This window comes from Zalophus californianus, chromosome Y (genome assembly GCF_009762305.2).
Source record: "Zalophus californianus isolate mZalCal1 chromosome Y, mZalCal1.pri.v2, whole genome shotgun sequence".
NCBI lineage: Eukaryota > Metazoa > Chordata > Mammalia > Carnivora > Otariidae > Zalophus > Zalophus californianus.
Window position 1 is genome coordinate 658,765 of NC_045613.1, and position 14,224 is coordinate 672,988.

At 39.0% G+C, this 14,224-nt stretch overlaps 1 pseudogene; it reads left to right on the forward strand.

Moving 5' to 3' along the window:
* Nucleotides 1-5,106: 5,106 nt before the first annotated feature.
* On the forward strand, nucleotides 5,107-13,936 carry LOC118356645 (annotated as a pseudogene).
* The last annotated feature ends 288 nt before the right edge of the window (nucleotides 13,937-14,224 follow it).

Here is a 14,224-nt window from a genome sequence, read left to right on the forward strand (position 1 = left end):
ACAGTATCTTTGTATTACATGAAAAGGAATACTTAATGCAGGTATGACATTTACTGAGCACTTGCTACTTACCAAGCCACCGTGCTGTAGCCCATATAAATTTTATCTTATGCAGTTTCACACTAGTTTACACAGGTAGGTGTTGGATTAATCTTGAGTTTATTGTTAAAGGAAATAAAACAGAGAGAGGTTAAGTTACTTGTACAAAGAGATTGTATGTGTATAAATGCTTTAAGAACACAAATATACACAGACATAGATGCCTTATGTATTTGTAAATCACATATATAAAGTACTATACTCAGAGATTATTTCAAAATAAAACGTTAGACACATACAAACTGGAAATTACAAAAGATAACTCTTGTCTTTAGCCATGTCTCTCATCCATCACTGGTAATTCTCTTCAATAACAAGTACTGAAGATTTAATGTTATCTGTCTCCTCTCAACTGGACTAAAATATGTCCAAAATAAAAGAAATAGGCAAGTTTTGAGAACCTGATGTAGCACTTTTAGGGGCCCATCAATTAATATATAGTCACCCTTTTCAGAGGACCCCCAAAGTATGTTTGCTTTGAGGCACTAGATATTGAAAGTCACCCTCAGATTAGTATTAAATCTGGGTGTCCCTCATCTGTTAGTCAACAAGGGTTAATGATTACTTACCAGCTGCACAGCTCTGCTTTCAGAAAGGGAAGCATGCTTGTCCAGAAAGAATATATTTTGGCAGGAGATATTGTTAAATACATTTTCAAACTTCTTGTTCCATTCTGTTCCCTTTCATAATACGTAAAGTTCAGGTTTTTAATGTGTCTATGTGTGTGTGTTTACTTTAAACTCTAGATTTTTACTTTTATTGCCATTAGGTTTATATTCTTTACCATTTCATTCTGACACATTTCATTCTGTGTCTTAATTCTCCTGAAAATAACTTTTTCTATACCAAAGGGCAGCAAACGTTTTTCTGTAATGGGCCAGACAGTAAATATTTTCACCTTTAGAGGCTGTTTGGTCTCTATGTAGCAGAAGAGCAGGTATAAACAAGTTATAAGTGAGTTGAGTCCGGGATTGTGCCAATAAAATTTTATTTATAGACACTAAATTTTGAACTTCATATGATTTTCACATGCCATGAAATAAAATTCTTTTGAGTTTCTTCAGTTACTGAAAAATGTGAAAACCATTCTTAACTCTGAGGCCATGGAAAAACAGCTTGCCTGGTGATATTTGGCCATAGGTTGTAGTTGCCAACTCCAAAGATATTATCACAGTTAATGAGTTAATCACTATAAAATATTTTTATCTTTGGAATAAACAAATTTTAAGTATGAAAAAGTATCAGTTTCAAAAATCATGTCAAATCTAAAAGACTATACTGTTTAACTTTTTGCTAATGGAACTAGTTCTGTATATGCATTTAATTTTCAGAGTCGATGCATCCGTTGTTCTTACAAGAGAAGACCCAAGAAGTAGTTTGAAATTACCATAGAATCCTTTACACTATTTAATATACAAGTACCAGTATATATATAAAAAATGGACATGTACTGGCTGAATCCTTAGATGGCAATTGATAGCTATCAGGCAAGATAAACAGAAGGGACTGCCATATCTAGATGTGTGTCCACTTATTATAACCATGAGTAACTCAAATGTTCAGTTTTTGCATGTCCTCTTGCATAATTTTGAACATAGTATAATTTTAGACTTGGATAAAAATTACTGTACATTCATATTAGTACTAAGTTATGAAATAGCAAGCCTAATTTTTAAAGACATAAAAGACAAGCTTACACTACTGCATATTAGAAAAAGCATCTCAACCATTAGGAAACGTAGCAAGTAGCAATATCACTTCTTAGAATCCAAATTTTTAAGCACCAAATTATTTGCCTTCTCAAATGTATGAAAGAAAAAGAAAATAAATAAATAAAAATGTAATTATTTTTCTACAATTAGATTGAAAAATGTTCTCATGTTGTCCTGATATACTATCAAGTATTTATTTGACTACACCATTTTTATCTTATTATATCCATTATAGTATAGTAGGTCAATGGTATGTAATCCATCATACCATCAATTACATTAATGTAGTAGGTTGAAAAAGGAGTATTCACCTGAGTATTTTGGCAAAAATTCTTTTTAAAGTAAATATAATCTCTCTGGAAATACTGACCATGAGTAATGTTCTACTTAAAGCCCAGTGGTGGGGAAAGGGGTAAAACTGAGAACTACATTTTCTAAGGAAAAGTACAAATAATAAGACTAGCAAATGGAAAAAGATAGAAATAAAGTGAAGGCAAAGTTTAACTCTCAGACTGTTCTGGCAAATTCATATTGAAGAGAAGGACTGAGGCCCATCTGACCAAAATACCTTGGTTTAACTCAGTAAGTCTAAATAAGAAAGCTATTAGTATAGGCATTTATTGCATTTTCAAATGTAGTTTTCTATTTTATTCTTTAATATAATAAAGCAATCTCCTTAATTATATATTTATATTATATTTACACGTATATATAAATTTGGAAAACATAGACAAGTGCAAAGAAAATTATGCAAATAATTAAATGAAACCCTCTACCCAAAGAAAATAAATGCCTTCTGTTATTAATGAAAGATGATGGTAGAGTATTATTTTCTTATTACAGCAAACTTGTGGAACTAAAATGGTCAGATAAGGTTAATAACTCAAGGTCTAACTATAAAATATGAAAACTCCAATCTAGAGAAGTTGCGACTTGACCTATACTATCATATTTTCCAATCAGTTAAGAAGTTAGTCTTCTAAATAATAGTCTATTTCATAAATGGAAAAGATTTAAGGTGACAACCCTAGGCAAGAACCAAAATTTTCCTGAGCCCTGGAGAAGTTGTGATTTATAAAGAAGTAAGGATTTGCTTCCTTGCAAAATCAATGCTTAAAAGAATTTGTGTTACATGAGTTTTGTAACTAATTACAGAGGACTTTTTGACTTATTTCCAGAGTTTTTAATATTGCTACCTTAATATATAGCTATTTTTAATTTTAATAGTCAAATGAAAGTTTTAATTAGATTCAAGAAGGTCTTCATATAGGAAGACAGAGCTGCTGGCCCATCTTCAAGAAAATATGCATTTTTAGTTATTTTCTGGGGGCCAGGGGAAACCACAGAATTTAACCACCCTGATTCAGTGTACGTTTGCTCAAGAACTCTCCACACAAAGCTGGGACATGTCAAACTATAGTTTTGATTTTCTCTGCTTTAAACTAAACACTGTGTACACTGTACACTAAACCTATAATAATAGTAACTAAATACTGTGTAAACTATACACTAATCCTACAGTAACTATCACAAATGAAGGATATGTATTTATTAACAAATGGTCTGTATAACAGCAAGGTATGAGAAATATTAAATTATTAAAACAAATCTATATTGAATACTTGTATCCAGTTAAAATATATTATTTGTTGTGTAGTTTCTTTAAATAACATATTGGAATAATTTTATATTTACAGAAAAGTTGCAAAAGTAGGAGAGGTTTCCATCCCAATTAACCCTCATTTAACTTCCCCCATCTTTTATCACTGTGATATGTTTGTCAAAAATATAAAAAATTGGTGCAATATTATTAACTAAACTCAAGACTATTCCAATTTCACTAATTTTCCATTAAATGTCTTTTTCTGTACCAGAATTCAATCCAGGATACCATTTAATTTTCATTTCTCCTTAATCTCCTCTGAGCTATGACAGTTTCTTCATTTCATATTTTTTCGTGATGTTGAGAATTTTTGGTATTACTGGTCAGGTATTTTGCTGACTGTTCCCCGATTTGCATTTTCTGATTAGACTAGATTAGGGGCTATGTGTTTTTGGAAAGAGGCAAAGTTCTCTTCTTGACACAGCCTATCAGAGGATACCTGATATCTACATGACATCACTGGTAGTGTTACCCAAGGTTAAGGTGCTCTCCACTATAATGTTAGTGTTTACCCTTCCCTGTCCAATACTCTAATCTTGGAAATGAGTCAATAAATCTAGTGGGGGTTGAAGTACTAATCTCTTCATCTTTGAGAGCAGAATATCTAGATACATAATTTGGAATTATTCTGTGAAGAAGGTCTGTCTCTTCTACCTCAGGATATTATTTTTTTAATGCCCAAATCATGGCAACCAGGTCAATTTTCATTCAGAGAAAACTTTTTTTGAAAGTCAGTAGTCCATCACACCCATTTTAATGAAAGTCATCTCTTAAAGACACTGAATTCAATGTTGGAGAATTTCACCTAGCCATGTCTGATTAACACTAAATTTGAGATAAGAAATAAAAAAATCGAGGTTAAAATAAGTGAAGAAAGTGGAAAGAAAAAGGAAAAGCAGACCAGATGAATTCCTCCCTGATAATATAATTGGCATTACCTTCCACAAGACACTATGTATATGAACAGGAGGGAATTCCCCTGTCCCAGGGAAGTAGCTATACAGGTCAATATATCTAGAGACAGGCTTTTTGCCTGGTTGTTGTTGTTGTTCTGATGCTTTATGCATTTTAGTTCTTAATCTTTGACATGTAACAAAAGCAGCAATCTAACACTATGGATAAACTTTATCTGAAATGATTAAGCATTTTAAGCAATTATATTTAATTAGAATTCATGCCAAGAATGCACAACTTTAGCTTTGTTCATTCATTGGGAAAATGTTTTCTGATATAAGACATTTAGGTGAATGTTTTGGTTCTGTTGTCTGGATCATCCCTCCACCCCTCATTTGTTGTTTTTGTTGTTGTTCTCTATTTTTTTTAAAGTTGGAGTACATCTCACATACATTGTTATATTAGCTTCAGGTTTCCAACATAGTGATTCAACAATTTATACATTTCTCAGGGATCACCATGATAAATGTAGTCACCATCTGTCACCACACAAAGTTTTACAATACTATTGATTATATTCCCTGGGTACCTTTCATTATTATTTATTTATTTGATAATTGAAAGTTTGTTCTCTTAATCTGCTTCACCTATTTTGCCCATCCCTTTACTCCCCTTCTCTGTGGTAATCACCAGTTTGTTCTGTGTATTTAAAATCTATTTCTTGCTACTTCTTCCAACATGGCGGCCTCGGCAGAAAAGAAGAGAGGGAAAAGTATTTCCCTAACAGAGTTTCTGGCTGAGGATGGACTGGAGGAGGGAGCACCAATGTCCCCAGTCAGCTAGGCTGATGAAACAGATGAAACAGATGACCTGGAAGGAGATGTTTGAACCACTTGGCACAGCAAAAATGATGACGTGTATAGGGCACCTGCAACTGACCGTTCCGTTCTGTCCACTGTTCCACCAGCTGCTTGGGAACCCAATATCAACCAGAGCCGTCTTCCGAAATCATCATGCTATATCGCTTTTCTAGGCAACTTGCCCTATGATCCGACAGAAGTGCAATGCATTGGGGGGCGGAGCAAGATGGCGGAGGAGTAGGAGACCTAGATTTCGTCTGGTCTAAGGAATTCAGCTGAATAGGGATCAAACTATTCTGAACACCTACAAACTCAACAGGAGATCAAAGAGGAGAGTAGCAACAACTCTCTGAACAGAGAAGCGACCACTTACTGGAAGGTAGGACGTGCGGAGAAGTGAATCCGAGGCGATATTTGGGAGGATAGACGGCAGGGGAGGGGCCTCCGCCGGCCGCTTCTGGCAAGTGCTAGAGCCGCGGAGCACAAAGTTGGACCTTTTGGAAGTTGGCTCCGCTGAGGGACGTCGCTCCAGTGGCTAAGCGGGGGTGAAACCCTCACGGGACAGTGGGGCCTCGGGACCCTTGGGGTCACAGAAGGACCGGGGGAGCCTGAGTGCGCCAGAGCTCCCAGGTATCGGAGCAGGGGGGCCGGCTGCAGAGGCGGAGCCGAGGTGCGGGCTCTCAGCTTGGGGTTGCCATAAACTGTGATCCGCGGCCCAGTCGGGCCACTGCTCCTGCAGCAGGGACCCAACAGGTGGCAGATCCCGGGAGACTCCCCTTCCTTCCCGGGGAGGAGTGGCGTGGGAACGCACCGCAGGGATCTGCTGGGTTTGGAGACTCCACACGGGGTTGGGTGCCAGAGATACAAAGGCTCGGTCACAGGCTGGGTGAGCACGGAGAGCGGCCGGAGACCAGGGACAAGGGAGTGACTGCTTTCCTCTGGGGGCGCACTGAGGAGTGGGGCCCCGAGTTCTCAGCTCCTCTGGGTGGAGATTGGGAGGCCACATTTTTGCCCCGGTCCTCCAAGGCTGTACAGAGAGCTTGCAGGGAACAAAAGCTCCTGAGATCAAACCCGAGCAGCTTGCTTAGCCCGGACCGACAAGGGCGGGGCAATTCAGCCTCCGGCAAAGACATTTGGAAACCACAGCAACAGGCCCCTCCCCCCAGAAGACCAGCACGAACAGCCAGCAAGCCAAGACCAAGTTTACCGATCAAGGAGAACGGGAGAACTCCAGCGCTACGGGAATACTGCACATAGAATTCATGGCTTTTTTTTACCATGATTCATTAGTTCATCAAAGTTAATTTTTGTTAACTGTTTTTTTTTTTCTTTTTCTTTTTCCCTTTTTCAACCAACATCTTATCAATCTCTTTTTATAAAAAAAAAACAAAAACCATTTTTTATATTTCATTTTTAGAGTCATATTTTATCCCTTCATAGTAGTTACCCTTATTTTTGGCATATATATATATAAGTTGTTCTCTCTTTAAAATTTTGAGATACATTTTCTTCTAACAGATAAAAATATACCCTAAATCACTAGTGTATGGTTCTGTTCCAGTCTCCTGCCTGATCACATTATCTCCCTTTTTTTCTTTTTTTTTTTAAATCTTCTTTCTTTTTTCAAACAACTTCTTATCTAGTCCTTTTATAAAATCTTTTATAATTTTCATCTTTACAGTCATCTTCTATCCCTTCATTGTATCAACCCTTATTTTGTACATATATGTCTTTCTTCCTTTGATTTTAGGAGACACTTTTTTCTAACAGACCAAAATACGCCCAAAATCTAGTGTGTGGCACTGATCTATGCATTAGCCTGATCATATTTGATCACATTCTGCTTTTTTTGTATTGTTCTGTTTTTGTTTTTATCTTTTTATCTTTTTTCTTTTTCTTTTTTTTTTCTCTTTCTTTTTTCTTTCTTTCCCTTCTTTTCCCCTGGTTTCAGGTCTTTTCTGATTTGTATACAGTATATTTGCTGGGGACCTTATAGCATTTTGTTCTCTCATTCATCTATTCTCCTCTGAACAAAATGACAAGACGAAAAAAATCACCTCAGCAAAAAGAACAAGAGGTAGTACCGTCAGCCAGGGACCTACTCAATACGGACATTAGTACGATGTCGGACCTAGAGTTCAGAATCATGACTTTAAAGATACTAGCTGGGCTTGAAAAAAGCGTGGAAGTTATTAGAGAAACCCTTTCTGGAGAAATAAAAGAACTAAAATCTAACCAAGTCGAAATCAAAAAGGCTATTGATGAGGTGCAATCAAAAATGGGGGCACTAACTGCTAGGATAAATGAGGCAGAAGAGAGAATCAGTGATATAGAAGACCAAATGATGGAAAGTAAAGAGGCTGAGAAAAAGAGGGAGAAACAACTACAGGATCACGAGGGCAGAATTCGAGAGATAAGTGATTCGATAAGACGAAACAACATTAGAATAATTGGGATCCCAGAAGAAGAAGAAAGAGAGAGAGGGGCAGAAGGTATATTGGAGCAAATAATAGCAGAGAACTTCCCTAATGTGAGGAAGGAAACAGGCATCAAAATCCAGGAGGCACAGAGAACCCCTCTCAAAATCAATAAAAATAGGTCAACACCCCGACATCTAATAGTAAAACTTACGAGTCTCAGAGACAAAGAGAAAATCCTGAAAGCAGCTCGGGAGAAGAGATATGTAACCTACAATGGTAAAAATATTAGATTGGCAACAGACCTATCCACAGAGACCTGGCAGGCCAGAAAGGACTGGCAAGATATCTTCAGAGCACTAAACGAGAAAAATATGCAGCCAAGAATACTATATCCAGCTAGGCTGTCATTGAAAATAGAAGGAGAGGTAAAAAGCTTCCAGGACAAACACAAACTAAAGGAATTTGCAAACACGAAACCAGCCCTCCAAGAAATATTGAAAGAGGTCCTCTAAGCAAAGAGAGAGCCTAAAAGCAGCAAAGATCAGAAAGGAACACAGACAACATACAGTAACAGTCACCTTACAGGCAATACAATGGCACTAAATTCATACCTTTCAATAGTTACCCTGAATGTAAATGGGCTCAATGCCCCAATCAAAAGACACAGGCTATCAGATTGGATTAAAAAACAAGACCCATCCATATGCTGTTTGCAGGAGACTCATTTTAGACCCAAAGACACCCCCAGATTGAAAGTGAGGGGGTGGAAAACCATTTACCATGCTAATGGACACCAAAAGAAAGCTGGGGTGGCAATCCTTATATCAGACAAACTAGATTTTAAAACAAAGACTGTAATAAGAGATGAGGAAGGACACTATATCCTACTTAAAGGGTCTATCCAACAAGAAGATCTAACAATTGTAAATATCTATACCCCGAACATGGGAGCAGCCAAATATATAAGGCAATTAATAACAAAAGCAAAGAAACACATTGACAACAATACAATAATAGTGGGGGACTTTAACACCCCCCTGACTGAAATGGACAGATCATCTAAGCAAAAGATCAACAAGGAAATAAAGACTTTAAATGACACACTGGACCAAATGGACTTCACAGACATATTCAGAACATTCCATCCCAAAGCAACGGAATACACATTCTTCTCTAGTGCCCATGGAACATTCTCCAGAATTGATCACATCCTAGGTCACAAATCAGGTCTCAACCAGTACCAAAAGATTGGGATCATTCCCTGCATATTTTCAGACCACAATGCCTTGAAACTAGAACTCAATCACAAGAGGAAAGTTGGAAGGAACTCAAATACATGGAGGCTAAAGAGCATCCTACTAAAGAATGAATGGGTCAACCAGGAAATTAAAGAAGAATTAAAAAAATTCATGGAAACCAATGAAAATGAAACCACAACTGTCCAAAATCTTTGGGATACAGCAAAGGCAGTCCTGAGAGGAAAGTATATAGCAATACAAGCCTTTCTCAAGAAACAAGAAAGGTCTCAAATACACAATGTAACCCTACACCTAAAGGAGCTGGAGAAAGAACAGCAAATAAAGCCTAAACCCAGCAGGAGAAGAGAAATAATAAAGATCAGAGCAGAAATCAATGAACTAGAAACCAAAAGAACAGTAGAACAGATCAACGAAACTAGGAGCTGGTTCTTTGAAAGAATTAACAAGATTGATAAACCCCTGGCCAGACTGATCAAAAAGAAAAGAGAAAGGACCCAAATCAACAAAATCATGAATGAAAGAGGAGAGATCCCAACCAACACCAAAGAAATACAAACAATTATAAGAACATATTATGAGCAACTCTATGCCAGCAAATTAGATAACCTGGAAGAAATGGGTGCATTCCTAGAGATGTATCAACTACCAAAATTGAACCAGGAAGAAATAGAAAACCTGAACAGACCTATAACCATGAAAGAAATTGAAGCAGTCATCAAAAATCTCCCAAGAAACAAAAGCCCAGGGCCAGATGGCTTCCCAGGGGAATTCTATCAGACATTTAAAGAAGAATTAATACCTATTCTCCTGAAACTGTTCCAAAAAGTAGAAATGGAAGGAAAACTTCCAAATTCATTTTATGAGGTCACCATTACCTTGATCCCAAAACCAGACAAAGATCCCATCAAAAAGGAGAATTACAGACCAATATCCTTGATGAACATGGATGCAAAAATTCTCAACAAAATACTAGCCAATAGGATCCAACAGTACATTGAAAGGATTATTCACCACGACCAAGTGGGATTTATCCCTGGGCTGCAAGGCTGGTTCAACATCTGCAAATCAATCAACGTGATACAATACATTAACAAAAGAAAGAACAAGAATCATATGATCCTCTCAATAGATGCAGAAAAAGCATTTGACAAAGTACAGCATCCTTTCTTGATCAAAACTCTTCAGAGTATAGGGATAGAGGGTACATACCTCAATATCATAAAAGCCATCTATGAAAAACCTACAGCGAATATCATTCTCAATGGGGAAAAGCTGAGAGCTTTTCCCCTAAGGTCAGGAACGCGGCAGGGATGTCCACTCTCACCACTGCTATTCAACATAGTATTAGAAGTCCTAGCCACAGCAATCAGACAACAAAAAGAAATCAAAGGCATCCAAATCGGCAAAGAGGAAGTCAAACTCTCACTCTTTGCAGATGATATGATACTTTATGTGGAAAACCCAAAAGACTCCACCCCAAAACTGCTAGAACTCATACAGGAATTCAGTCAAGTAGCAGGCTATAAAATCAACGCACAGAAATCAGTGGCATTCCCATACACCAACAACAAGACAGAAGAGAGACAAATCAAGGAGTCGATCCCATTCACAATTGCACCCAAAACCATAAGATACCTAGGAATAAATTTAACCAAAGAGGCAAAGGATCTGTACTCAGAAAACTATAAAATACTCAGGAAAGAAATTGAAGAAGACACAAAGAAATGGAAAAACATTCCATGCTCATGGATTGGGAGAACCAACATTATGAAGATGTCAATGCTACCTAGAGCAATCTACACATTCAATGCAATCCCCATCAAAATACCATCCACTTTTTTCAAAGAAATGGAACAAATAATCCTAAAATTTGTATGGAACCAGAAGAGACCCCGAATAGCCAGAGGAATCTTGAAAAAGAAAAGCAAAGCTGGCGGCATCACAATTCCGGACTTCCAGCTCTATTACAAAGCTGTCATCATCAAGACAGTACGGTACTGGCACAAAAACAGACACATAGATCAAAGGAACAGAATCGAAAGCCCAGAAATGGACCCTCAACTCTATGGTCAACTTATCTTTGACAAAGCAGGAAAGAATGTCCAGTGGAAAAAAGACAGTCTCTTCAACAAATGGTGTTGGGAAAATTGGACAGCCACATGCAGAAGAATGAAACTGGACCATTTCCTTACACCACACACAAAAATAGACTCCAAATCGTTGAAAGACCTAAATGTGAGAGAGGAGTCTATCCAAATCCTAAAGGAGAACACAGGTAGCAACCTCTTTCGACCTCAGCCGCAGCAACTTCTTCCTAGAAACATCACCAAAGGCGCAGGAAGCCAGGGCAAAAATGAACTATTGGGATTTCATCAAGATAAAAACCTTTTGCACAGCCAAAGAAACAGTCCACAAAACCAAAAGACAACCGACAGAATGGGAGAAAATATTTGCAAATGACATATCAGATAAAGGGCTAGTATCCAAAATCTATAAAGAACTTATCAAACTCAACACCCAAAGAACAAATAATCCAATCAAGAAATGGGCAGAAGACATGAACAGACATTTTTCCAAAGAAGACATCCAAATGGCCAACAGGCACATGAAAAAGTGCTCAACATCGCTCGGCATCAGGGAAATCCAAATCAAAACCTCAATGAGATACCACCTCACACCCGTCAGAATGGCTAAAATTAACAAGTCAGGGAATGACAGATGTTGGCGGGGATGTGGAGAAAGGGGAACCCTCCTACACTGTTGGTGGGAATGCAAGCTGGTGCGACCCCTCTGGAAAACAGTATGGAGTTTCCTCAAACAGTTGAAATTAGAGCTACCATTCGATCCAGCAATTGCACTACTGGGTATTTACCCCAAAGATACAAATGTAGGGACCCAAAGGGGTACGTGCACCCCAATGTTTATAGCAGCAATGTCCACAATAGCCAAACTGTGGAAAGAGCCAAGATGTCCATCGACAGATGAATGGATAAAGAAGATGTGGTATATATACACAATGGAATATTATGCGGCCATCAAAAGGAATGAGATCTTGCCATTTGCAACGACGTGGATGGAACTGGAGGGTGTTATGCTGAGTGAAATAAGTCAATCAGAGAAAGACATGTATCATATGACCTCACTGATATGAGGAATTCTTAATCTCAAGAACAAACTGAGGGTTGCTGGAGTGGTCGGGGGTGGGAGGGAGGGGGTGGCTGGGTGATAGACATTGGGGAAGATATGTGCTACGGTGAGCGCTGTGAATTGTGTAAGACTGTTGAATCACAGATCTGAAACAAATAACGCAACATATTTTAAGAAAGAAGAAAGAGAAGAAGATAGCAGGAGAGGAAGAATGAAGGGGAGTAAGTCAGAGGGGGAGAGGAACCAGGAGAGATGATGGACTCTGAAAAACAAACTGAGGTTTCTAGAGGGGAGGAGGGTGGGGGGATGGGTTAGCCTGGTGATGGGTATTAAAGAGGGCACATTCTGCATGGAGCACTGGGTGTTATGAACAAACAATGAATCATGGAACACTACACCAAAACAAATTATGTAATATATAGTGATTAACATAACAATAAAAAAATTAAAAAAAAATAAAGAAGTGCAATGCATTTACCATGTAAACCCCACAATCCAGAGAGGTTGAAAGGTTTGGTTACACGAAGTTTGAGGACGTGGATTCTTTGCTTAGTTCCCTGACCCTCAACGAAGAGTCTCTAGGTAACAGAATTCGAGGGGACGTTGCTGATGAAGCACAGGATAAAGACAGGGATGATCATTCTTTTGGCCGAGATAGAAATCGGGATTCTGACAAAACAGACTGGAGGGTGCGTCCTGCCACAGACAGCTTTGATGACTACCCACCGAGGAGGTGATGACAACTTTGGATACAAATATCAAGATCGTTATGATTCAGACCAATACGGTGATCAGTATTGGGACGGGTATCGTGATGGCCCACGCCGAGATATGGATCTATATGGGGGCTGGGATTGCTATGATGACCGAGGCAGCAGAGACTACCACAGAGGATACGATTCCAGGATGGGCAGTGGCAGAAGAGCATTTAGTAGTGGGAACCGTAGGGATGATGACTGCAGAGGGGGCGGGGACCGCTCTAAAGACAGACGAGACCCTTGCGCATGGAGCTCCAGAGATGATTGCTCTTGCGAAGACTAGAGACATGATGATAGAGCTCCCCGCCACCGCCCCAAGACCCAAACTGAATCTAAAGCCTTGCAATACTCCTAAGGAAGATGATTCCTCTGTTAGCATCTCCCAGTCTAGTCAAAGCAGCCTCTATCTTTGGAGGGCCAAAGCCTGTTGACACAGCTACTAGAGAGCTAGAAGTGGAAGAGCGGCTGCAGAAGGAGCAGGAGAAGCTGCAGCGCCCTCTGGATGAACCAAAAGTAGAATAGCCCCGGGAGAGACACCCAAGCTGGCAAAGTGAAGAGACTGAGAAACGGGAATGGTCCAGGACAGGAAGTGCCCCATCACGACTGGGACCTCGGCCGCATCTGGTAGAAATGCATGAAGAACAGAGAGTGAGAAGTTTCTAGAAAAAGAAGCACCCAATAAGGAGGAAGACTGTCACTCTCCAACTCTTAAGCCTCCCAAATCTGAACAGACTCTGAAGGTAATGCCAGCCCCTCCACTAAAAGAGAATGCTTGGGTGAACCGAAGTTCTAACCCTCTTGCTCGATCTTAGAGCTCGGACACAGAGCAGCAATCCCCTACAAGTGGTGGGGGGAAGTAGTTCCAGCTCAATCACCTGAGAAAGGACCAGCAAGTAGAGTAGATGAAAACAAACTAGATGGGGTGAGTGTCCCAAAAGGCCAAAGTGGGAACTCCAGCCACGGTCTGGAGACGGAGAGAACAAAGACCACTGCAAGGAGTCACATGTGCACCTGAGCCAAAGAAACCTGAAGACTATCCAGCTTCCAAATTCAGTTCTGCAAGTAAATATGCTGCTCTCTCTGTTGATGGTGAAGATGAGAATGAGAGAGAAGATTGCACCTAATAGACCTCTGCATCCTGTGCTTTCTCCTAGTCTCTCCATCCTGGAACATTTGAGAGCAAATCAAACCTCTATCCAGACAAGACAATAAAACTCACCATCTCCTGGGGAAAAAAAAATCTATTTCTTTCATTTGTTTCTTCATTTGTTCATTTGTTTTTTAGATTCCACATATGAGTAAAATCACATATTTGCCTTTCGCTGCCTTTTTCCCCTTAGCATTAGATTCTCTAGATACATATGTGTTGTCACAAATGTTAAGTTCTCATTCTTTTATTTGTTTATGAATGA